The sequence below is a fragment of the Carcharodon carcharias genome (assembly GCF_017639515.1).
Source record: "Carcharodon carcharias isolate sCarCar2 chromosome 27 unlocalized genomic scaffold, sCarCar2.pri SUPER_27_unloc_1, whole genome shotgun sequence".
Lineage (NCBI taxonomy): Eukaryota > Metazoa > Chordata > Chondrichthyes > Lamniformes > Lamnidae > Carcharodon > Carcharodon carcharias.
This window is the reverse complement of record NW_024470624.1, coordinates 2,163,833-2,188,239: the sequence shown is the minus strand read 5'-3', so window position 1 is coordinate 2,188,239 and position 24,407 is coordinate 2,163,833. Positions and strand designations below refer to the sequence as shown.

The 24,407-nt window shown below is 45.2% G+C and overlaps 1 protein-coding gene and 1 pseudogene across 1 annotated transcript in view; both read right to left on the bottom strand.

Annotated features, from left to right (window-relative positions):
• The window catches only part of LOC121273682, a 34,828-nt pseudogene extending 13,573 nt beyond the window's left edge, over positions 1 to 21,255 (bottom strand).
• Positions 1 to 24,407, bottom strand: part of LOC121273703 (zinc finger protein 229-like) — a 1,112,939-nt gene that overhangs the window by 210,830 nt on the left and 877,702 nt on the right. The window lies entirely within an intron of this gene.

The following is a 24,407-nucleotide window of genomic DNA, read 5'->3' as shown; positions in this document are numbered from 1 at the left end:
TGGGACCCAGTCTTCAGTCCGCTTCACCATGAATTTACGCGTGCTATTGTCTTCACATGTAACAAATCACATCTGTACACTCACACAGGTATCCCAGTGTCAGGCCACATATTCTGAACTTTCAGGTGTGTTTATCAAAAGATCAAAGTGAGTGTCTGTCTTTGCTTATCTCCCTCTGTTATGGTCCTGATATTTCAGGTGGTGGCCAGGTTGTCATATGTGGTTTTCTTTCAAACAAAATTCATAGGTAAGGATGTAAATATCTCCCAGAGAAATCTATCAACTTATTCATCTCATCTACACTGCCCTGACTTTCACTAGAATGTAGGTGGATACCAGATTGATACATTCCACTGATCACCCGGGTGAGTTACTCCAATTCCTTTACTGTCCAATACAATATATTCATCGTATCTTTAAAACAGAAATCAAACATTCCCAATTGATATCAGGTACTAACACATTGTTTGATTTTTATTTTAGATGTCAGGCTGGGGTTTTTTTCCTTGAATCCGGGAGGTTGAAGGGAGATTCCATAGAGGTGTACAAGATTATGACAGGTTTAGATAAGGTGGACAAAGAAAAGCTGTTCCTATTCACTGATGGTACAAGGATGAGGGGGACACAGATTTAAGGTTTTGGGCAGGAGATGCAGGAGGGATGTGAGAAGGAATATTTTCACATAGCGAGTGGTAATGACCTGGAACTCGCTTCCTACGAGGGGGGTGGAAGCAGAGATGATGAACAATTTCAAAAGGCAATTGGATGGGCATTTGAGGGAAATAAACTTTCAGGGATTCAGTGATAGAATGGGGAAATGCGTCTGACTGGATTGCTCTACAGAGAGCTAGCACGGACTCAATGGGCTGAAGCATCTCCTTGTATATCTTAATGACTCCATGATCCAAAGAGAGAAATTTCAGCTGCCCCAATCTCTCCAACTCACTTAAGTCCATCATCCCTGGTGCCATTGTTGTCAATCTCCTCTGCACCTTCTCTAAGAACTTCAGATCTTTCCTAAAGTGTGGGGCCCAGGTATAGGGTTTCATTCTCAATGGATAGAATTGAAAAGCAGGGAGGTAATGTTCAACTTTTTTCAAACCATGGTTAGACTACACTGGGAGTACTGTCGACATTTGTGATCTCCATTTCGAAAAAGGAAATAGCGGCACTGGAGAAGGGGCCACAAAGATTCACAAGAATAATACCAGAAATGAGAGCATTTACCCCGCAGGAAAGGCTGGGGCTGCTTTTCTCTTGAAAAGAGAAGACTGAAGGGTGTCCAGATGTAAGTCTTTAAGATGATGAAGGGATTCAATAATCCACTAGGGATTTCATGAGAACCCTCTTTACCCAACGAGTGATGAGAATATGGAACTCGCTACCACAAAGAGTGGTTGAGGTGAATAGCATGAATACATTTAAGGGGAAGCTAGATACATACATGAGGAAGAAAGGAATAGAAGTATATGCTGATCGGGGGAATTGAAGAGGGGTGGGTGGAAGCTCATGTAGAGCATAAATACTGACATAGACCAATTGAGCCAACTGGCCTGGCCCTTTGTTGTAGAGTCAATGGAACAGAGACAAATGTGTTTATTTTAGATCTACCTGTAGTGGTAGGAAAAACACTATTTGCTATCCAGGATAAAACAAATGTAATTTATTAGCTTTTGTGGATCACTTCAGTGGAAATGTTCACTCCCAGGCTCAAAGAGCATCAGCCACTGGAAGCAAAATCGTGAGACCGGCCAGTCCAGCAGAAAGAAACCCTCCGACCCTCCCACTTCGCCAAGTATAAGAATGAACATGGTTCAGTTCCGGATGTGATTAACAGCAGCAATAACAGCAGAATGCAACCCCTGTAATCACTTGTGAACTTGCTGGTGTGTCAGCAGGTTGGTTGACTGAGTGAATCCCTTCCCACATGTGAAGCATGTGAAAGGCTTCTCCCCGGTGTGAACTCGCTGATGTGTCAGCAGGCTGGATGACTGAGTGAATCCCTTCCCACATGTGGAGCATGTGAAAGGCTTCTCCCTGGTGTGAACTCGCTGGTGTATCAGCAGGCTGGATGTATCTCTGAATCCCTTTCCACACACACAACAGATGAGTGACTTCTCCCCACTGTGAACTCGCTGGTGAGAAAGCAAGGTAGATGACTGCGTGAATCCCTTCCCACACACAGAGCAAGTGAATGGCCTCTCCCCAGTGTGAACCCGCTGGTGTATCAGCAGCTTGGATAACTGAACGAATCCCTTTCCACATTCAGAACAAGTGAATGGCCTCTCACCATTGTGAACTGGCTGGTGTGTCAGCAGGTGGGATAATTGATTAAATGCCTTGCCACACTCAGAGCAGCTGAATGGCCTCTCCCCGGTGTGAACTCGCTTGTGTTTCTGCAGATTGGATGAATTAGTAAATCCCTTCTCACACTCAGTACAGATGAATGGTCTCTCCCCGGTGTGAACTCGCTGATGTGTCTGCAAGTGGGATAACAGAGTGAATGCCTTCCCACACTCAGAGCAAGTGAATGGCCGCTCCCCGCTGTGAACTCGCTGGTGTGTCTGCAAATTGGATAACCGAGTGAATCCCTTCCCGCACTCAGAGCAGGTGTAGGGTCTTTCCCCAGTGTGAACTCGCTGGTGCATCAGCAGGTTGGATGAATCACTGAATCCCTTCCCACACTCAGAGCAGGTGAATGGCCTCTCCCCGGTGTGACTGCGTCGATGAATCTCCAGCTCAGACGGGGCTTTGAATCCCTTCCCACAGTCCCTACATTTCCACGGTTTCTCCGTTGTGCGCATGTCTTTGTGTCTCTCCAGATTCAATGAGCAAAGGCAGCTTCATCCACACACAAAGCACATGTGCGGTCTCTCCCCACTGTGAATGGGGCAATGATCTTACAGCCTGTACGTAAGCTCTTTCCACAGTAAGTGCATTGGAACACCCTCATTCGGGTGTGTGTGTCTTGGTGCTTTTCCAATCACACTGAGGCTTAAAACCTTTTGAAGCAGACAGAACAGACAAACATTTTCCTGCTCGGTTCAAAGGGCAATGATATTCAAGACCCAATTAATCAAATTAGTATGTCAGATCTTGAAGTGAATCTTGTTTTGAGATTTCCGTCTGCAAATCTTCCCCTTCTGATATGCTGTAAAAGGAATTTACAAAAATCATCACTGTCAGTACAGGGTAGAAATTAAGAGACAAATCTAGTTTGTATGGAACATTCTTTCCCCTCTCATTCTCCAAAAGCTGTAAATCTCCATCCCACACACTCTCCCTCCATTCTCACTCTGTTGTATCCAATACACAACTTCCCAATTCTCCTGAAGGTGCCAATTCATGCTTGTTGACAGATGCAGGGTCACTGTTTCCTGTCCTGGACACAGAGACCTGAAAATCTTCAGTCAGGCTGCTAACCTAAATATCTATGTCTATATACATGTATATTTACTGATTAGCAATACAGAGTGGATGAGATGAAACTTTAATTCTGCAGCAAGTGTTAATGGCCTGAAATTCACTGCCGATGAGGATAGTGGAAGCAGAGACAATCAATGATTCCAAAATGAAACTGGATGGGGCACCTGAAGGAAATAAACTTGCAGAGGAACTGGGATATAGAAGGGAATGGGACTGACTGGATTGCTCCTCAGTGACTCAGCATGGACTCGAGTTGCTGAATATAACCTTTCTCTAATATAATGAGTCTGGCTGGAAATATATAACTGTAGGTAGGATACTATATTATAAACCTACAAATAAGAATAAATGAAGTTTATAAGGCCTTAAATAATATATGGACAAGGCATAATATAACAAATAGACATATCTCCGTTTTATATTCATTTACTGCCCCCTTAAATGTCAGCAATCTCCTGGGGAAATCATCCTTTTAATTGTGAACATTAGGAAAGAGACCATCCTTTTAGCCAGACAAATAAATGTGTCAAGCTGAGGGAGCAAAGGATGTCAATGTCTTTAAGAGAGAGAGAGACCTGGGCCAACCTTTCCAGAGTCTGCACCCTCCCTGGATTCACTTCCTTTCCCTTTAGTTCCTGCAAGTCAACAATTTACCCCCAGGATGAGAAAAGAAAGTGTTTTACTTACAGATGTTGGACACAAGAGGAAGTTTTAGTCTGTTTGAAGCTCAATCTTCATTCACACAAAGCCCGCGCTCTGATTGCCTGGAGGACCATAGTCCTTCCGGTCCTCCAACTCTTCCCATTGGTCATTCCTTCAGCATAAAGGAAGGGGTGGGCTCTCGCCCGCACATGCGCAGCTTCCCCACTCCCTTGGACATGCGCAATCCCGGGCCGCCCGCCCACGCGGCGGATAGAGCGGTTTCCCCGACAAGGGGAATCGTGGGGGATGCGGCCGCCATTACTCATCTGGAACCCAGTGTCCAAACTCCTGGGACTAGGGTGGAAAGTGGGGGGGCGCAGTGATCCCACCCTGACACAAAGTACATATGGGTAGTCACTGGATTTGAATGTGAAGCGCCCTTAGCGAAACAGTTTGTTAAATTTAGGCGTAAAGATTTAGACACCTGGTTGACAGATTGGGGAGGACAATTGGTGAGTGTGAAACTGAACCCAAGAGTCAGCACCTTCAGGGGAGGAGAACTTGGGAAAAAGCAGGAGGAGATAAGTCAGATGAATTAGTTACAATCAATAGAGAAGAGGGAATGTCTATGGTGCAGAGATTTATAGTTCGAGAGGCGGTGGAATATTGACATTGTCAGTGGACAGGTATTCCAGAGACCCCAGGTAATTCTCTGGGGAACTGGGTTCGCCATCACGGCAGCTGGCAAAATTTAAATTCAACAAATACCTGGAGTTTAAGATAAAAACAAAAAAACTGCGGATGCTGGAAATCCAAAACAAAAACAGAATTACCTGGAAAAACTCAGCAGGTCTGGCAGCATCGGCGGAGAAGAAAAGAGTTGACGTTTCGAGTCCTCATGACCCTTCGACAGAACTTGAGTTCGAGTCCAGGAAAGAGCTGAAATATAAGCTGGTTTAAGGTGTGTGTGTGGGGGGCGGAGAGATAGAGAGACAGAGAGGTGGAGGGGGTTGGTGTGGTTGTAGGGACAAACAAGCAGTGATAGAAGCAGATCATCAAAAGATGTCAACCACAATAGTACAATAGAACACATAGGTGTTAAAGTTAAAGTTGGTGATATTATCTAAACGAATGTGCTAATTAAGAATGGATGGTAGGGCACTCAAGGTATAGCTTTAGTGGGTTTTTTTTTTAATTTTTTTTTTATATAATGGAAATAGGTGGGAAAAGGAAAATCTTTATAATTTATTGGGAAAAGAAAAAAAGAGGAAGGGGGAAACAGAAAGGGGGTGGGGATGGGGGAGGGAGCTCCCTCCCCCATCCCCACCCCCTTTCTGTTTCCCCCTTCCTCTTTTTTTCTTTTCCCAATAAATTATAAAGATTTTCCTTTTCCCACCTATTTCCATTATATAAAAAAAAATTAAAAAAAAAAATTTAAAAAAAAACCCACTAAAGCTATACCTTGAGTGCCCTACCATCCATTCTTAATTAGCACATTCGTTTAGATAATATCACCAACTTTAACTTTAACACCTATGTGTTCTATTGTACTATTGTGGTTGACATCTTTTGATGATCTGCTTCTACCACTGCTTGTTTGTCCCTACAACCACACCAACCCCCTCCACCTCTCTGTCTCTCTATCTCTCCGGCCCCCACACACACAACTTAAACCAGCTTATATTTCAGCTCTTTCCTGGACTCGAACTCAAGTTCTGTCGAAGGGTCATGAGGACTCGAAACGTCAACTCTTTTCTTCTCCGCCGATGCTGCCAGACCTGCTGAGTTTTTCCAGGTAATTCTGTTTTTGACCTGGAGTTTAAGGTTTGATGATGACAGTGAAAGATTGCCGATTGTTGCAAAAACCCTTCTGATTCCATAAGGAAATCTTCTGTCCTTACCCAGGCTGGCCTACATGTGACTCCAGACCCACAGCAATGTGGTTGACTCTTAATTGCTCTTGTTCAGAGGGCATTTTGGGATGAGCCAGCCACATCCCAGAAATGACGGATGATAAAGGGAGTGGGATGTTGTCTGACATAATCTTGAACAACTTCTGTTTCAAAAGGCTCCTTGGGACCTTGACCTTGAACCCGCAATGGACTATGTCAGAGGTAAAGGCCATACTGAGCTCAATTGCATTCAAAATACAGCACAGAAACAGGACGTTTTGTTAAATTTTGTTACATTGAAGGTGATATATAAATACAGATTGTTGTTTTATTGAAGGCTGCCACTTGAACTCCCTCACTGCCCCCTAACTCCAAGACCCCTGTGATGAACAGTCTGATCAACAATCTCATTCCCACAGCCCAGCCCAGCCCAGCCATTCTCAGTGAATCTCCTCTTCTCAGGCTCCCTTGTGACTCTGTCCCTGCTCTCTCACTGTGCTGAGTTCAGGTGTGAACAAAGCATTTTTGTCTTCAGATTTTCACTCTGAAAGGTTTAATGCACCAGGAGACGATGAATAGGCTGGGTCACTTCTCTCTTGGAAAGACAAGGCTGAGGCTAATGGAGGTTTTTATAATTCTGAAAGGTTTTGATAGACACAGAGAAAGTTTCCACTTGTAGGAGGGAGAGTAAAACTAGAGGCCATCAACATAAGATAGTGATTGATTAATCTAATCGGAAATTCAGGAGAAACTTCTTTCCCAGAGAGCGGTGAGAATGTGGAACTCACTACCACAGGGAGTGGTGGAGGTGAATAACCTGGATACATTTAAGGAGAAGCTGGGTAAACACATGGGGGAGAAATGAACAGAAGGATTCACTGAGAGTGAGATGAGAAAGAATGAGAGGAAACTCAAGTGAAGTATAAACACTGACATGGATTGGATGGGCTGAATGGCCTGTTTTTGTGCTGTATATTCAGTGTAATTGAACCTGGTATTACCTTTAACTCTGACATAATCAATTCCAGGTTAAAGAGAAACAGTTTAACTCACAGAAGAACATTTCAGCTCATTGTTTCCAGCTATTGTCCAATCACTGCCTCTTGTCAGTCAGGTGTCCGAGTGAGGAGCCAAGACATTCAATTCAACTACAAACATCTCATGTGATTGGTTCCAATATAACTTTGAAGAGCAGATCTTTTGAAATTGGACTGAAACTATTTAAATTTACTGGGCCCCAGTCATTTCCTAAAACAATTACTATTTAACAGCCAGTCTTTTTCATATTGAAGAGTCTGTTTTATCCAGCACAACGCAGCCCACTTTAATAGCAGCTCATCCTCCACCTTCAATACTCACTCCCACCACCAGTGCAGGACAGTGGCTGCAGCGTGTACCATCTACAAGATGCACTGCATTGATTCACCGAAGCTGCTTCAACGTCACCTTCCAAACCCACTACCTCTACCATCTCGAATAGCAACAGACACATGGGAACAGAATCAGCTGAGATTCCCCTCCGAGTGGCGCCCCATCTTGACTTGGATCTGTATTGTCCAGGAAGGGAAGCGCGAGAGGAGTCGGGAGTTGAAGAGAAGCGCGAGAGGAGTCGGCAGTTGGAGAGAAGCGCGAGAGGAGCCGGGAGTTGAAGGGAAGCGCAAGAGGAGTCGGGAGTTGAAAAGAAGCGCGAGAGGAGCCGGGAGTTGAAGAGAAGCGCGAGAGGAGTCGGGAGTTGAAGGGAAGCGCGAGAGGAGCCGGCAGTTGAAGAGAAGCGCGAGAGGAGCCGGGAGTTGAAGAGAAGCGCGAGAGACGCCTGGAGTTGAAGAGAAGCGCGAGAGACGCCGGCAGTTGAAGGGAAGCGCGAGAGGAGTCGGGAGTTGAAGAGTCACCAGCTGCAGATCCTGGAAGCCCGGGTTTCGGAGTTGAAGTGGCGGCTGGGAACACTGGAGCATCCGCGAGGTGGAGAGTATCATGGATAGAAGGTATAGAGAGGGGAATGACCTCTCAGGGGTAAGCAGCAACAGCCAAATTCGTTACATCACGGTTGGCTCTGCTGCAGAGTGGGGGATTAAAAAGTGTGGGAATGCAATAGTTATAGGGGATTCAATTGTAAGGGGAATAGATAGGCGTTTCTGTGGCCGCAAATGAGACCCCAGGTTGGTATGTTGCCTCCCTGGTGCAAGGGTCAAGGATGTCTCAGAGTGGCTACAGGACATTCTGAAGGGGGTGGGTGAACAGCCAGTGGTCGTGGTACACGTTGCTACAAACGACAGAGGTAAAATTCTAGAGTCCATTGTAAAAGATGTAATAGCTGCACACGTGGAAAACAGTAGCAGAATTGGTCAGAGTCAGCATGGATTTATGAAAGGGAAATCATGCTTGACAAATCTACTGGAATTTTTTGAAGATGTAACCAGTAGAGTTGATGAGGGGGAGCCAGTGCATGTGGTTTACTTGGACTTTCAGAAGGCTTTCGACAAAGTCCCACATAAGAGATTGGCGTGTAAAATTAAAGCGAACGGCATTGGGGGTCGTGTATTGAGATGGATAGAAAACTGGTTGGCAGACAGGAAGCAAAGAGTAGGAATAAACGGGTCTTTTTCCGAATGGCAGGCAGTGACTAGTTGGGTACCGCAGGGATCAGTGTTGGGACCCCAGTTATTCACAATATATATTAATGATTTAGATGAGGGAATTAAAAGTAATAAAAACAAAAAACTGCGGATGCTGGAAATCCAAAACAAAAACAGAATTACCTGGAAAAACTCAGCAGGTCTAGCAGCATCGGCGGAGAAGAAAAGATTTGACGTTTCGAGTCCTCATGACCCTTCGACAGAGTTAAAAGTAATGTCTGCAGATTTGCAGATGACACAAAGCTGGGTGGGAGGGTGAGCTGTGAGGAGGATGCAGAGATGCTTTAATGTGATTGGGACAAGCTGAGTGAGTAGGCAAATGCATGGTAGATGCAGTATAATGTGGATAAATGTGAGGTTATCCATTTTGGTAGCAAAAACAGGAAGGCAGATCTGAATGGCTATAAATTGAGCGAGGGAAATGTGCAACGACACTTGGGTGTCCTTGTACACCAGTCACTGAAGGTAAGCATACAGGTGCAGCAGGCGGTAAAGAAGGCAAATGGTATGTTGGCTTTCATAGCCAGAGGATTCGAGTACAGGAACAGGGATGTCTTGCTGCAATTGTATAGGACCTTGGTAAGACCACAACTGGAATATTGTATGCAGCTTTGGTCTCTTTATCTGAGGAAGGATGTTCTTACTAGAGAGGGAGTACAGCGAAGGTTTACCTGACTGATTCCTGGGATGGCGGGACTGACATATGAGGAGAGATTGAGTCGATTAGGATTATATTCGCTGGAGCTCAGAAGAATGAGGGGGGATCTCATAGAAATCTATAAAATTCTAACAGGGCCAGACAGGGTAGATGCAGGAAGGATGTTCCCGATGGTGGGGGAGTCCAGAACCAGGGGTCACAGTCTGAGGATATGGGGTAGACCATTTAGGACTAAGATGAGGAGAAATTTCTTCACCCAGAGAGTGGTGAGCCTGTGGAATTCGTTACCACAGAAAGTAGTTGAGACCAAAACATTGTATGCTTTCAAGAAGGAGTTAGATGTAGCTCTTGGGGCGAAAGGGATCAAAGGATATGGGAGAAAGAGGGAGCAGGCTATTGAGTTGGATGATCAGCCATGATCATAATCGCGGAGCAGGCTCGAAGGGCTGAATGGCCTTCTCCTGCTCCTCGTTTCTATGTAAAAAAAGGGATGAGGTCCTAAAAGCAGAATAGAGGGAGTTAGGAAATAAATTGAAGAGTAGGACCTCAAAGGTAGTGATCTCAGGATTACTACCAGTGCCACATGCTAGTCAGAGTAGAAATAGCAGGATATATCGGATGAATACATGACTGAAGAGATGGTGCGAGGGGGAGGGTTTCAGATTCCTGGGACATTGGGACCGGTTCTGGGCAATTTGGGACCAGTACAAACCAGCCGGGTTACACCTGGGCAGGACCGGGACTGATATCCAAGGGGGAGCATCTGCCAGAGTGGCTGGGGAGGGTTTAAGCTAAAATGGCAGGGGGCTGGGAACCTATGCAAGGGACCAGAGGAAGGGAAATCAAGGACATGAACAAAGACAGAAAGGGGAATTAGAAAAGTGATAGGCAGAGAAATCAAGAGCAAGAATCAAACAGGGCATCAGTGAAAAATAGTGGAAATGGGACATGTTAAAAAGACAAGCCTTAAGGCTTTGTGCCTTAATGCAAGGAGCATTTGCAATAAAGTGGATAAATTAAACATGCAAATAGATGTAAACAGGTATGATGTAGTCAGGATTACGGAGACATGGCTGCGGGGTGACCAGGGATGGGAACTGAACATCCAGGGGTATTCAGTATTTAGGAAGAACAGGCAAAAAAGGAAAAGGCAGTGGAGTTGCATTGCTGGTTAAAGAGGAAATTAACAAATAGTGAGGAAAGATATTAGCTCCTATGATGTGGAATCTGTTTGGGTAGAGCTGAGAAACAATAAGGGGCAAAAATCGTTAGTGGGGGTTGTATATAAACCCCCAAACTATAGTGGTGATGTTGGGAATGGCTTTAAACAGGAAATTAAAGATGCATGCAACAAAGGAACATCTGTAATTATGGGTGGCTTTAATCTGCATATAGATTGGGCAAATCAAATTAGTAACAATACCGTAGAGGAAGAATTCCTGGAATGTATATGGGATGGTTTCCTGGGCCAATACGTTGACGATCCAACTGGAAAACAGGCCATCCTAGACTGGATATTTTGTAATGAGAAAGGAATAATTGGCAATCTAGGTGTGCGAGGCTCCTTGGGGATGAGCGACCATAATATGATAGAATTCTTCATCAAGATGGAGAGTGACTTAGTTGATCCTGAGACTCAGGTCCTGAATCTTAATAAAGGAAACCACGCTTGTATGAGGCGCAAGTTGGCTTTGGTGGATTGGGAAACATTATTTAAAGGGATGAGCTCAGTCAGTCTCATACTCTCACCTCTGAGTCTGAAGGTTATGGTTTCAAGTCCCCACTCCAGAGACTCGGGTCCCCCATAATCCAGGGCTGGCACTCTTTCAGTCTTCAACTGCCAGGTTCCTAAGCTCTGGAATTTCCTACCTTAACCCCACCACTTCCCTCTCCTCCTTTTAGACCCTGCTTAAAACCTACCTTTTCTTCTCTCACATCAAGATCTCGATAAACTGTGTCCCCAAAACAAAGCTGATTTATTTGACATTTACCAGAATATTAATCTCCAGCCCAGTTACAGGGGTTATTAAAATCAACAGAAACAAACCCCAACTGTCAGAATGAACATGGTTCAGTCCTGGTTGTGATTAGCAGCAGCAATAACAGCAAAATCCAGAACCTGAAGTGAACAATGGAGTCACTGATGTGTCAGGAGCTGGGATGAGCGAGTGAATCCGTCCCACATTCAGAACATTTAATCAGCCTCTCGCCAGTCTGAACCCACTGCTGGGTGACTGAGTGACCCCATTCCCACATGCAGAGCAGGTGAATCGCCCTCCCCGATGTGAGCACACACATATTTAATCGAGCTGGATGAGGAAGTGAATCCCTTTCCTTCTTCTTCAATCTGACCCACAACGTCACGACCTGCACCAGGGGTAGAACAAGGAGGCAAATCCAGAATCACCCAGCCTTGGCACCAATCTGATCCGCACCCACCATCCAGGCGAATGAGCCAACCAGACCCCATCCCCGACAAGGGATGTGAGTTGCTAAGGCAACATACACGGTTAAACACTACGGACAGCATTGATCACAGCTCCAATTTCTTTCCACCATGTGGCTGAGCAGAAATCTCTCCTGCTCTTACCACCTGCCATTGGTGTGTATTGGAGGGTTTTACAAGTTGATGCTAAACTTATTTGGCTGCATCATGAAGACACTTTCCTTGGCCATCAAGTCCTGGACTGGGACTTGAACCGGGAGCTTCAGGCTCAGAGGCAGGGACACTACCCACTGCTCCACAAGACCTCCCCTAGTACTCATTGCCCTCCCCAATATGTCTACACCTTGACAGAAAGAGAGTCATATTCTACTCGAATCATTAACTCCATTTCTCTCTTCGCAGGTGATTCCAGACTTGCTGAGTGTCTCCAGCACTTTGTTTCTGTTTCAGTCTAAGTGTTTACACTCGAAACCCCTGTTTTGCTAAGGGGACATCACAATTGAAACCAGTGACGACCCTATGTACCTGGTGTCAGGGCGGGGTCACTGCACCCACCCCCCACCCCCACTGTCATCCCAGTCCCAGGAGTTTGGAGACTGGGCTCCAGATGGGTAATGGTGGCTGCAGCTCCCACAATCCCCCGCGCTGGGAAAACTGCTCTATCTGCCACTCGGAGGTGGGATGAATGCAATAAATATCAACATTCCATTTGCTTTCCTAATCACTTGTACCTGAATAGTAATGTTTTGTGGTTCATGTACCAGGTCACCCAGATCCCTCTGTACCTCACAGTTCTGCAATCTCTCTCCATTTCAATAATATGCTTTTTAAAATTCTTCCTCCCAATGTGGACAAGTTCACATTTTCCTACATTGTACTCCATTGGCTGAATTTTTGCCCACTCATTCTTTACAAATTATTTTCCTACATATCTGTGTCATTAGCACATTTAGCTACCATACATTCATTCCCAGAATTACCTGGAAAAACTCAGCAGGTCTGGCAGCATCGGTGGAGAAGAAAAGAGTTGACCTTTCGAGTCCTCACGACCCTTCGACAGAACTTGAGTTCGAGTCCAAGAAAGAGTTGAAATATAAGCTGGTTTAAGGTGTGTGGGGTGGGGGGGGGGGGGGGCGCAGAGAGAGAGAGAGAAGTAGAGGGGGTGGTGTGGTTGTAGGGACAAACAAGCAGTGATAGAAGCAGATCATCAAAAGATGTCAACAACAATAGAACAAAAGAACACATAGGTGTTAAAGTTGGTGATATTATCTAAACGAATGTGCTAATTAAGAATGGATGGTAGGGCACTCAAGGTATAGCTCTCCCCACCCCCACTAGAGCTATACCTAGAAGCTTTTACAGTTGCTTTTTATGTTTCTCGCCAGTTTGCTCTGATGTTCGGTTTTCTCTTTCTTTATCAGTTTCTTGGTCATCCTTTCCTGAATTCTGAAAAAGCTCCAATCCTCGGGCTTACTACTTTTTTTGGCCGCTTTATGAGTCTCTTCCTTTGATCTAATGCCATCTTTATCTTTTCTGTTGGCTACAGTTACATCATTTCTCCTGTTGGATTTTTATTCCTTAAAGGAATCTATATTTGTTGTAACTATGTAATAATTCCTTCAGTGTTAGCTATTGCCTGTTTACCGTCATAAACTTTCATGTAGTTTCACAATCTACCACAGCCAACTTGACCCTCAAACTGTGATAGTTTTCTTCTGTGAGAAACATCCAGATAAATTATACAAAAGAATCATCCAACCAGCACAACCCATCTCCATGGCAACATGGCATGATTTGGGAGGGTTCCAAACAGAAATGTAAACTAAGTATCTTTTACATTCCAAACACCCTTTCATCCTGTGATCCCTGTGAAATGTGAAACAAGATATTTGCAACAAGGCTCAAAGAGCTTCACCCACTGGGGACAAAGTCGTGGGCCTGGTCAGTCCAGCAGAAAGAAACCCTCTGACCTTCCCACTTCACCAACTGTCAGAATGAACATGGTTCATTTCTGGATTTAATTAACAGCAGCAAAAACAGCAGAATCCAAACCCTGCAATTACTTGTGAACTCGCTGGTGTGTCTGCAAGTGGGACAACTGAGTGAAACCCTTCCCACACTGAGAGCAGGTGAATGGCTTCTACCCGGTGTGAACTCGCTGGTGTGTCTGCAGGTTATACAAATGAGTGAATCCCTTCCCACACACAGAGCAGGTGAATGGCCTCTCCCCAGAGTGAACCTGCTGGTGTGACTGCAGGTGGTGTAACCGAGCGAATCCCTTTCCTCATTGAGAGCAGGTGAATGGCCTCTCCCCAGTGTGAACTCGCTGGTGTACCTGCAGTCGGTAGAACTCAGTGAATCCTTTCCCACACTCAGAGCAGGGGAAAGGCCTCTCAGTGTGAACCCACTGGTGTGTCAGCAGGTTGGATGACCGAGTGAATCCCTTCCCACACTCAGAACAAGTGAATGGTCTTTCCCCAGTGTGAACTTGTTGGTGAGTGAGTAGGTTGCGTAACTGAGTAAATCCCTTCCCACACATGGAGCAGGTGAACACTCTCTCCTTGCTGTGAACTCGCTGGTGCTTCTGCAGGTTGGATGAGAGTGAAACCCTTCCCACACTGAGAGCAAGTGAACGGCTTCTCCCCGGTGTGAACTCGCTGGTGTGTCTGCAGGTTGTATAACCGAGTGAATCCCTTCCCACACAGGGAGCAGGTGAATGGCCTCTCGCCGGTGTGAACCTGCTGGTGTGACTGCAGGTGGGGTAACCGAGCGAATCCCTTCCCACATTCAAAGCAGGTGAACGGTCTCTCTCCGGTGTGACTGCGTCGATGAGTCTCCAGCTTCGATGGGGTTTTGAATCCCTTCCCACAGTCCCCACATTTCCACAGTTTCTCCATGGTGCGTGTGTCCGTGTCTCTCTCCAGGTCTGATGGTCAGTTGAAGCCTCGTCATCACATGGAACATGTAAAATGTCTCCTCACTATGAATGATATGATATTTTTTTCAGGCTGTGTAACTGGTTAAAGCTCTTCCCACACTCAGTGCACTGGAATGCTCTCACTCAGGTGTGGGGGTCTCAGGCCTTTTCCAGTCCCCCTGATGCTTAGAACATTTTGAAGCAGACAGAACACAGAAACAGTTCTCCATCTAGATACAAAAGCTGATCATATTCAGGATCCGATAAATCGAGTGACTCTGTGAGATCTTAACCTTTCATTTCAGCCTTCTGTCTGCAAATCCTCCCCTTCTATTATCCTGTAAAAGGAATTCACAAAAGGCATCACTGTCAGCACGGGCTAGAAATTCAGAACAGACAATTCTAGTTTCTATGGAACATTCTTTCCTCTCTCATTCCACTAAAGCTGTGAATCTCCATCACACACTCTCTCTCTCCATTCGCACTCTGCTATACCTAATGCGCACCCTCCCAATTCTCCTGAAGGTTCATGCTGATCGACAGATCCATGCTCACCATTCCTTGTTCAGGAGACAGAGATCATAAGAAATATGAGCAGGAGTAGGCCATTCGGCCCATCAAGCCTGCTCCGCCATCGAATGAGATTCTGGCTGATCTGCCTCAGCGCCATTTTCCTGAACTATCCCCAAAATCCCTTAATATCTTCAATATCTAAAACCTATCAATCTCCATCTTGAATAGTCCTGCAAGGATCAGTACTGGGGCTCCAACTATTTACAATCCATATAATAACTTGGATGAAGGAATTGACTGTATAGTAGACAAATTTGCCGAAGATACAACAAAAGGTAGGGAAGCAAGTTGTGAGAACTTTACAAAGAGTCCACAAAGGGATAGTGATAGGCTTAGTGAGGGGGCAAAATATTTGCAGATGGAATACAAAGTGTAACAAAGTGTCCACTTTGGCAGGAAGAATAGAAAAGCAGAATATTATTTAATTGGTGAGAGACTGCAGAATGCTGCAGTACAGAGGGATCTGGGTGTCCTTGTACATGAATCAGAAAAGGTCAGTCTGCAGGTGCAGCAAGTAATGAGGAAGGCAATTGGAATGTAAGCCTTTATTGCAAGGGGGAATGGAGTATAAAAGTAGGGAAGTCTTTCTGCAGCTGTACAGGGTATTGGTGAGACCACACCTCGAGTACTGTGTACAGTTGTGGGCTCCTCCTTTCAGGAGGGATGTACTTGAATTGGAAGCAGTTCAGAGAAGTTTCACCAGACTGACTGGATTACTCCACAGAGAGTCAGCATGGACTCAAGTTTCCGAATGGACTCCATCTGTGCCATAATGATCCCAGAACTGGAAACATATAATGTAGCTACAATACTATGTTAAAAGACTAGAAATAATAAGAAATGTATTTTATATCACAGAACCATAAATAATATATCTAATGTGCACCACATAACAACACTGGGCATATCTCTGTCCTATATTAATTTATTGTGCCCTTAAATGTCAGCCATCTCCTGGGGAAACCACACCTTTAATTGTGAACATTAGGAAAGAGACCATCCTTTTAGCCAGACAAATAAATGTGTCAAGCTGAGGGAGCAAAGGATGTCAATGTCTTTAAGAGAGAGAGAGAGACCTCGGCCAACCTTTCCAGAGTCTGCACCCTCTCTGGATTCACTTCCTTTCCCTTCAGTTCCTGCAAGTCAACAACATCCCCCCAGAATGAGAAAAGAAATGGAAAGGGGAGAAAAGAAAGTGTTTTACTCACACTTGCTGGACACAGGATGAAGTTTTAGCCTGTGTGAAGCTCAATTCTCATTCACACAAAGCTCGCACTCTGATTGGCTGGAGGACCAGAGTCCTTCTGGTCCTCCAACTCTTCCCATTGGTCAACCCCTCAGTATGCAGGGAAGGGTGGGGGTGGGTTATTCCCTGCACATGCGCAGCTTCCCCTCTCCCTTGAACATATGCAGTCCCGGGCCGCCCGCCCGCTCGGCGGATAGAGCGGTTTCCCCAGCGCGGTGAATTCTGGGAGAAACGGCTGCCTTAACTCATCCGGAGCCCAGTCTCCAAACTCCTGGGATTGGGACGGAAAGTCGGGGTGGGGGGTGCAGTGACCCCGCCCTGACACAAAGTACATGTGGGTAGTCACTGGGTTTGATTGTGACGTCCCCTTAGCAAAATAGTTTGTTAACTTCAGGTGGAAAGATTTAGACACCAGGGTGACATATTGGGGAGGGCAATAGGTGAGTGTGAAACTAAACCCGAGAGTCAGCACCTTCAGGGAAGGAGAATTGAAGAAAAAGCAGGAGGAGGATAGTCGGATGAATTAGTGTCACAATCAATGGGGAGGAGGGAGTGTGTGGGGGACAGAAATTTATAGTTTGAGAGGGAGAAGAATGTTCCTTGAGAACCAGAATTGTCAGTTCTGAATTTCTAGCTTTTTTTTATTCATGAACGGGATGTGGGCTTCGCTGGCTGGGCCAGCATTTATTGCCCATCCCTATTTGCCGTTGAGAAGGTGGTGGTGAGTTGCCTTCTTGATCCACTGCAGTCCATGTGTTGTAGGTACATCACAGTGCTGTTAGGAAGGGAGTTTGATCCAGAAACAGTGAAGGAACGGCAAAATATTTCCAAGTCAGGATGATGAGTGACTGGGAGGGGAACTTCCAAGTGGTGGTGTTCCCATCTACTTGCTGCCCTTGTCCTTCTACATGGTAGTGGTCTTGAGTTGGAAGGTCCTTGCGAAGAAGCCTTAGTGAATTGTGAGCCTTGGTGAGCCCTGCAGTCAGAGTGATTATTTTTGTCAACTCCCTTCGCAGAGTATTAGAGAAGGAAGATTTAGAGACAGGAAACTCAAATTAGATAACACATCAAAACCTGACAGTCACTCGATTCATCAGATTCTGAATATCATTGGTCTTGAATCTAGAAAGAGAAATATTTCTCTCTTCTGGGGAAAAGATTTCAAACATCTGTGTATTGTTAAGATTTAAACTGATCATCCAATCTGGATGGACTCAAGTAGACACAGGTTATAAAAAAGCCATAGTGAAGAGATTTAGATCCCCACCTAAGCAGGATGCTCATCAATGCATTCACACTGGGGAGAAGCTATTCACCTGCGTGCTGTGTGGAAAGTGGTTTACAGATTCTATCTGCAAACTGACCCATCAGTGACTTCACACTGAGGAAGGGCTGTTCATATGCTCGCTATGTGGAAAGGGATTCATTCAGTTAGCCCACCTGCTGACAGAACAGCACAGTCACCCAGGGGAGTGTCTGTTCACTTGCTCCGAGTGAGGGAAAGGATTCACTTGGTCATCAAATCATGAACCATATTCATTCTGACAGTAGCTCAGTTGGTCTATATCGGTGTTTATGCCCTGCATGAGCTTCTTCCAATTCTACTTCACTGACCCCTGTAAGCAGAACCTTCTATACTTTTCTCCCCAAGGTGTTCATCTAGTCCCTCTTCAATGGACCTATCTTATTTGCCTCAATCACTTCCTGTGGTAGCAAGTTCCACATTCTCATCACTCTCACAGAAAAGAATGTTTCCTCCTGAATTTCCTATTGAATTGATCAGTGACAAAATCAGAATCAGAGAATTGTTTTGATGCAAGAGGAAGTCATTTGGTGCATCATGTCTATAACGGCTCGCCAAAAGAGCATTATCAGGGGAGGCAATGGCACAGTGGTAATGTCGCTGGACTAGTAATCCAGAGATACAAGCTAATGCTCTGGGGACATGAGTTGAGCAGGGGAGTTATCCCTGGTGTCCTGGCCAAAAGGTTTTCAATTAACATCCCTAAAAATAGATCATCTGGTCAGTATCACATTGCTGTTTGTGGGATCTTGCTTGTGTGTAAATTGGGTGCCATGTTTCCTACATCACAACAGTGACTGCCCTTCAACAGTACTTCATTGGTTACAAAGCGCTTTGGGACATATTGTGGTTGTGAAAGACGCTATGTAAATACACGTTTTTAAATTTAAGATTGATGTTGCCTGATCTTGTTGTTTGTAACTTAATTGATTTCAGCCACCCCCAATTTGCCATTTAATAAATTCACTTTGGTTCAGACAAGACTTTAACCAATTGAGGCAAAGGCAGAATTCTCTGGGTAGTAAATTTTAAAAGAAGTTTATTAAAGGAAAAATGTTTACTGAACAACTTTAAGACATTGACTTTTACAACTTCATGAGGGTGATCAGAATGTCGAAGCATAACCCTCTCTGGCTCCTTCTTTCACAGTAATTCTTGTGGAATTCACCCTCGGGAGTCTGGCTCCTTCTCTGACAGTAATTTCCTTGGAACTCAAGAGTCTTCAGTATTTGGCAAGCAAGGGAGGCCTTCAGAACCTCTACTTTTATCCCCAAAGTGACCATTACCTCACATCAGAGTTGGGCCAGTTGTAACGTGACAATTGGTCAGTTTGGTGACTAGATTAATTTAACTGGATCCCCAATGCAACAAGTAATTAGGAAGGCAAATGGAATTTTGGTCTGTATTGCCGGGAGTTGGAGTTTAAAAAGAGGAAAGTCGTGTTACAACTGTACAGGGTGTTGGTGAGACCGCACCTGGAGTACTATGTACAGTTTTGGTCCTTGTATTTAAGAAAGGATATACTGGCATTGGAGGCAGTTCAAAAGAGATTTACTAAGTTGATTCCTGGAATGAAGGAATTGACTTATCAACCTTAAACAGGTTAGGCCTTTATTCATTAGAGTTTAGAAGAATAAGGGTGATCTTATTGAAACGTACAAGATTTTGAGGAGGCTTGACAGGTTAAAAGTTGAGACGATGTTTTCACTATTGGGGGAATCTCGAACTAGGAGGACATTGTGACAGAATAAGGGGACACTCATCGAAAACTGAAATGTGAAGGAATTTCTTCTCTCAGAGGGCAGTGAATGTCTGGACTTCTCTACCCCAGAGAGTTGTGGAGGCTAGATCACTGAAAGTATTTAAAGAGGAAGTAGATAGATTTTTGAAATATCAGGGAGTTGAGGCTATGAGGAGCTGGCATGAAAGAGGAATTGAGGCGTGGGGCAGATCAACCAAGATCTTATTGAATGGCGTGACAGGCTAAAGGGGGTGAATGGCCTTCTCCTGCTCCTATTTTTTATGTTTTTATTACTTACACCACCTTCCCTCATTATCTTACACATGAATGCAATAGAATTGTTTCATACTATCCCTTTATCTGATTCTATACCATCTCTTATTCATACAGTTTGAAATGTTGAGGCTAATCAGAGCTTGAAGGTCTCTCTTGCCAGGACATTTATCATCATTGCACATTCTTTACATACACAACAATCGAGGTTTTACATTTTTACAGCAAATAAAACTCAGTCTTTCAATATAACGACTGATTCATTATTGATTCATTAATTGTAAATCAATGAAGTCTCACTACTTATTCAATCATCTATTTACACACTGCTAGTTAATTAATACAGTAACCTTTAATTAAAACATTTAGTGAATACAAGATGCACTGGTTCAAAAAAGACAATCTATGGAGGACAACAGCTAATACTAACAGCTAACACTAATCTAGATTGGCTTGAACAATGAGCCTTATTCTTGAGCTGTACATTGGCAGAATAAGATCCATGCTCACCATGTCCTGTCCTCAACACAGGGAGCTAAAAATCGTCATGTGGCTCGGTCGGATATATATATTTAATGTATTTAATGTACAGTATCGTATAAGCCAATTAGAGATACAGGGTGGATGTGACCAAGACTTTTTTAGGCAGCGAGCGATCATGACCTGGAACTCGCTGTTTATGAGGGTGGTGGAAGCAGAGATGAGCAAGCATTTGAAAATTGAATTGAATGGGCATTTGAGGAAAATAAACTTACAGGGGAACGGAGATACAGAGGGGGAAAGGAACTGGCTGGATTGTTCTGCAGAGAATCAGCATGGTCTCGAGCTACCAAATAGACTCATTCTGTGCTGCAATAATTTTTTTAATTCATTCATGGAAAGTGGGTGTCACTGGCGAAGCCAACGCTTATTGCCCATCCCTGAATGCCCTTGAGAAGGTGGTGGTGAGCTGCTGCTGCTGGAAATGATTAGGAAATATACACAGTACTGTATTAAAAAGGTAGATATAATAATACATGGGCTTTATTACTGAGTCATCAATAATATATCTAATATGTACCATATAACAACACTAGACATATCTCTGTTCTATATTAATTTACTGTGCCCTTAAATGTCAGCTATCTCCTGGGGAAACCACCCCTTTTATTGTGAACATTAGGAAAGAGACCATACTTTTAGTCAGACAAATAAATGTGTCAAACTGAGGGAGCAAAGGTTGTCAATGTCTTTAAGAGAGAGAGAGAGACCTGGGCCAACCTTTCCAGAGTCTGCACCCTCCCTGGATTCACTTCCTTTCCCTTCAGTTCCTGCAAGTCAACAATTTACCCCCAGAATGAGAAAAGAAATGGAAAGGGGGAGAAAAGAAAGTGTTTTACTCACAGATGTTGGACACAGAAGGAAGTTTGTGTAAAATTCAAGCTTCATTCACACAAAGCCCCCGCCCTGCTTGGCTGGAGGACCAGAGTCCTTCCGGTCCTCCAAATCTTCCCATTGGTCATCCCCTCAGCATGACGGGAAGGGGGCGGGGAGCGGGCTCTCCTCCGCACATGCACAGCTTCCCTCCTTCCGAGTTCTCCGGGCGGCTTCTTGCTCTAACCGGAGCCGTCAGCCGGTTGCCTGGAAACCTTGGCTCGAAGAGTTGGTGGAGGAGGAGGGGGAACAATGGGTGGGGGCGGGGCTCCCGGGTCTGCGCGCCTGGCCTGCAGACTGGAACCCGAGGACATCATCGCGGAGCAGAGTGATTCCGATTGGCTGAATCAGGCAGGTTTCCATTGTGGACGTCACAATGCGGAAGTTGGACAATGAGCTTCAGACTGAAACTTCCTCCTCTGGGCAACATCTGTGAGGAAATCAATGTTTCCCCCTTTCCATTTCATTTCTCATTCTGGGGGCAAAATGTTGACTTGCAGGAACTGATGGGAAAGGAAGTGAATCCAGGGAGGGTGCAGACTCTGGAAAGGTTGGCCCAGGTCTCTCTCACTCTTAAAGACATTGACATCCTTGGAGCTGAATATCATCGGCCTTTGAATCTAGTAGGTAAATGTTTCTGTGTGCTGTCTATTTCAGAAGGTTCTAAACTTCAGGGGGCCTGGAAAAGGCCCAAGACCCACACACCCGAGTGAGAGTGTTCCAGTGCACTGACTGTGGAAAGAGCTTTCACCAGTTACACAGCCTGAGAAAACATCACATCATTCATAGTGAGGAGGGACATTATACACATGTTCAGTGTGAGGACAAGGCTTCAACTGACCATCAGGCCTGGAGAATCACAAGGACATTGGATAAATCGTGGAAATGTGGGAACTGTGGGAAGGGATTCCGGTTCCCATCTGCACTGGAAACTCATCGACGAAGTCATACTGGGGAGAGGCCATTCACCTGCTCTGGGTGTGGGAAGGGATTCAGTCAGTCATCCCATCTGCTGTCACACCAGCGAGTTCACACTGGAGAGAGACCTTTCACCTGCTCTGAGTGTGGGAAGGGATTCAGAGACCATTCAGTCGCTCACTGTGTGGGAAGGATCTCAGTGATGCATACACACTGCAGAGGCACCTGCGTGTTCATTCCAGAGAGAAGCCGTTCACCTGCTCCGATTGTGGGCAGGGATTCACTCGGTCAGCCCATCTGCTCACACACCAGCGGGTTCACAACGGAGAGAGGCCGTTCACCTGCTCTGAGCATGGGAAGGGATTCACTCAGTCATCCAGCCTGCTGCAACACCATGTCACGCACACCATTGAGAGACCTTTTAAATGCTCTGACTGTGGGAATGCTTTCAAAAGGTCTCATGACCTGATGGTCCACCAGCGCATTCACACTAAGCAGAGATCGTTCAGCTGCTCTCACTGTGGGAAGACATTTGGAACATCCTCCAAATTGCTGATACACCAGCGAGTTCACTCTGGGGAGAGGCCATTCACATGCTCCATTTGTAAGAAGGGATTCACTCAGTCAAACGCTTTGTGGACACACGAGCGAGTTCACACCGGGCAGAAGCCGTTCACCTGCTGAGTGCGGGAAGGGATTCAGTGGTTCATCACACCTGCAGAGGCACCGGCGAGCACATTCTGGGGAGAGGCTATTCACATGTTCTGAATGTGGGAAGGGATTTACTCAGATATCCAACCTGCAGATCCATCAGCAAGTTCACACTGGGGAGAGGCCGTTCACCTGCTCTGTGCGTGGAAAGGAATTCAGTCATTCATACACTCTTCAGAAACACAAGCGGATTCACACTGGGGAGAGGCTATTCGCCTGCTCTGTGTGTGGGAAGGGATTCAGTGATTCATCCAACCTGCAGACACACAAGCGAGTTCACACTGGGGAGAGGCCATTCACTTGCCCTGTGTTTGGGAAGGGATTCACTCAGTTATCCAACCTGCTGACACACCAGCGAGTTCACACTGGGGAGAGATCATTCACTTGCCCTGTGTGTGGGAAGGGATTCACTCAGTTATCCAACCTGCAGACACACCAGCGAGTTCACATTTAATTTCAGGAGTTGGATTCTGCTACTGCTGCTGTTATTCACGACACTTGGCAAAGTGGGAAGCTGGGAGTGTTTCTTTCTGCTGGACTGGCTGGTCTCATGACTTTGCTTCCAGTGGGCTGATGCTCTTTGAACCTAGGAGTGGACATTTCCACTGAAATTATCCACAAAGGCTAATGAAGTACATTTATTTTATCCTGGATAGTAAAAAGTGTTTTTCCTACCACTACAGGTAGATCAAAAATAAATACATTTGTCTCAGTTCCATTGAGTCTACAGAACAGGGCCAGGCCAGTCTGCTCAATTGATCTATGTCTGTATTTATGCTCCACATGAGGCTGCACCCACTCCTCTTCATCTCTCCACATCAGCATATCCTTCTATTCCTTTCTAACTCATGTATGTGTCTAGCTTCCTCTTAAATATATTCATGCTCTTCACTTCAACCACTCGCTGTGGTAGTAAGTTCTACATTCTCACCATTCGCTGGGTAATTATTAGTGGATTATTGAACCCCTGAAAATGCATGAAATATGTATGTCCTGTTAGGCATTACAGAGACTGGGTTAAAAGGTGACCAGGGCTGGACCTAAATGTTGAGGGATATTTGACATCTTGGAATGACAGGAAGCTGGGAAAAGGTGGTGGGGTAGCTCTGTTAATTAAAGATGGCCTCAGTTCAATACTGAGTGACGGCCTTCGCTTGAAAGATGTCGAGTCAGCTTGCATAGAGATAAGAAATAGTAAAGGTTGAACTGGTGAGACGTACACCCATTGGGGTTTAGAAGAATGAGAGGTGCTCTTATTGAAACATGTAAGACCTGAAGGGATTGGATAGGGTGGATACCGGGAGGATGTTTCCTCTTGTGGGAGAGACTAGAACCAGGGGACAGAGTTTAAGAATAAGGGGTCTCCCTTTTAAGACTGAGATGAGGAGAATTTCTTTCCTCTCATTAGAGTGGAATTCTGTTCCCCAGAAAGTAGTGGAGGCTGAGTCTTTACATTTATTCAAGGCTGAGTTAGACATACTTTTAATAGACAAGGGAGCCAAGGGTTAAAGGGGGTCGGGGTGGGGGGTGGGGGGGGGCAGACAGGAAAGTGGAGCTGAGACCACAATCTGATCAGCCAGGATCTTACTGAATGAGGGAGCAGGCTCAAGGGGCT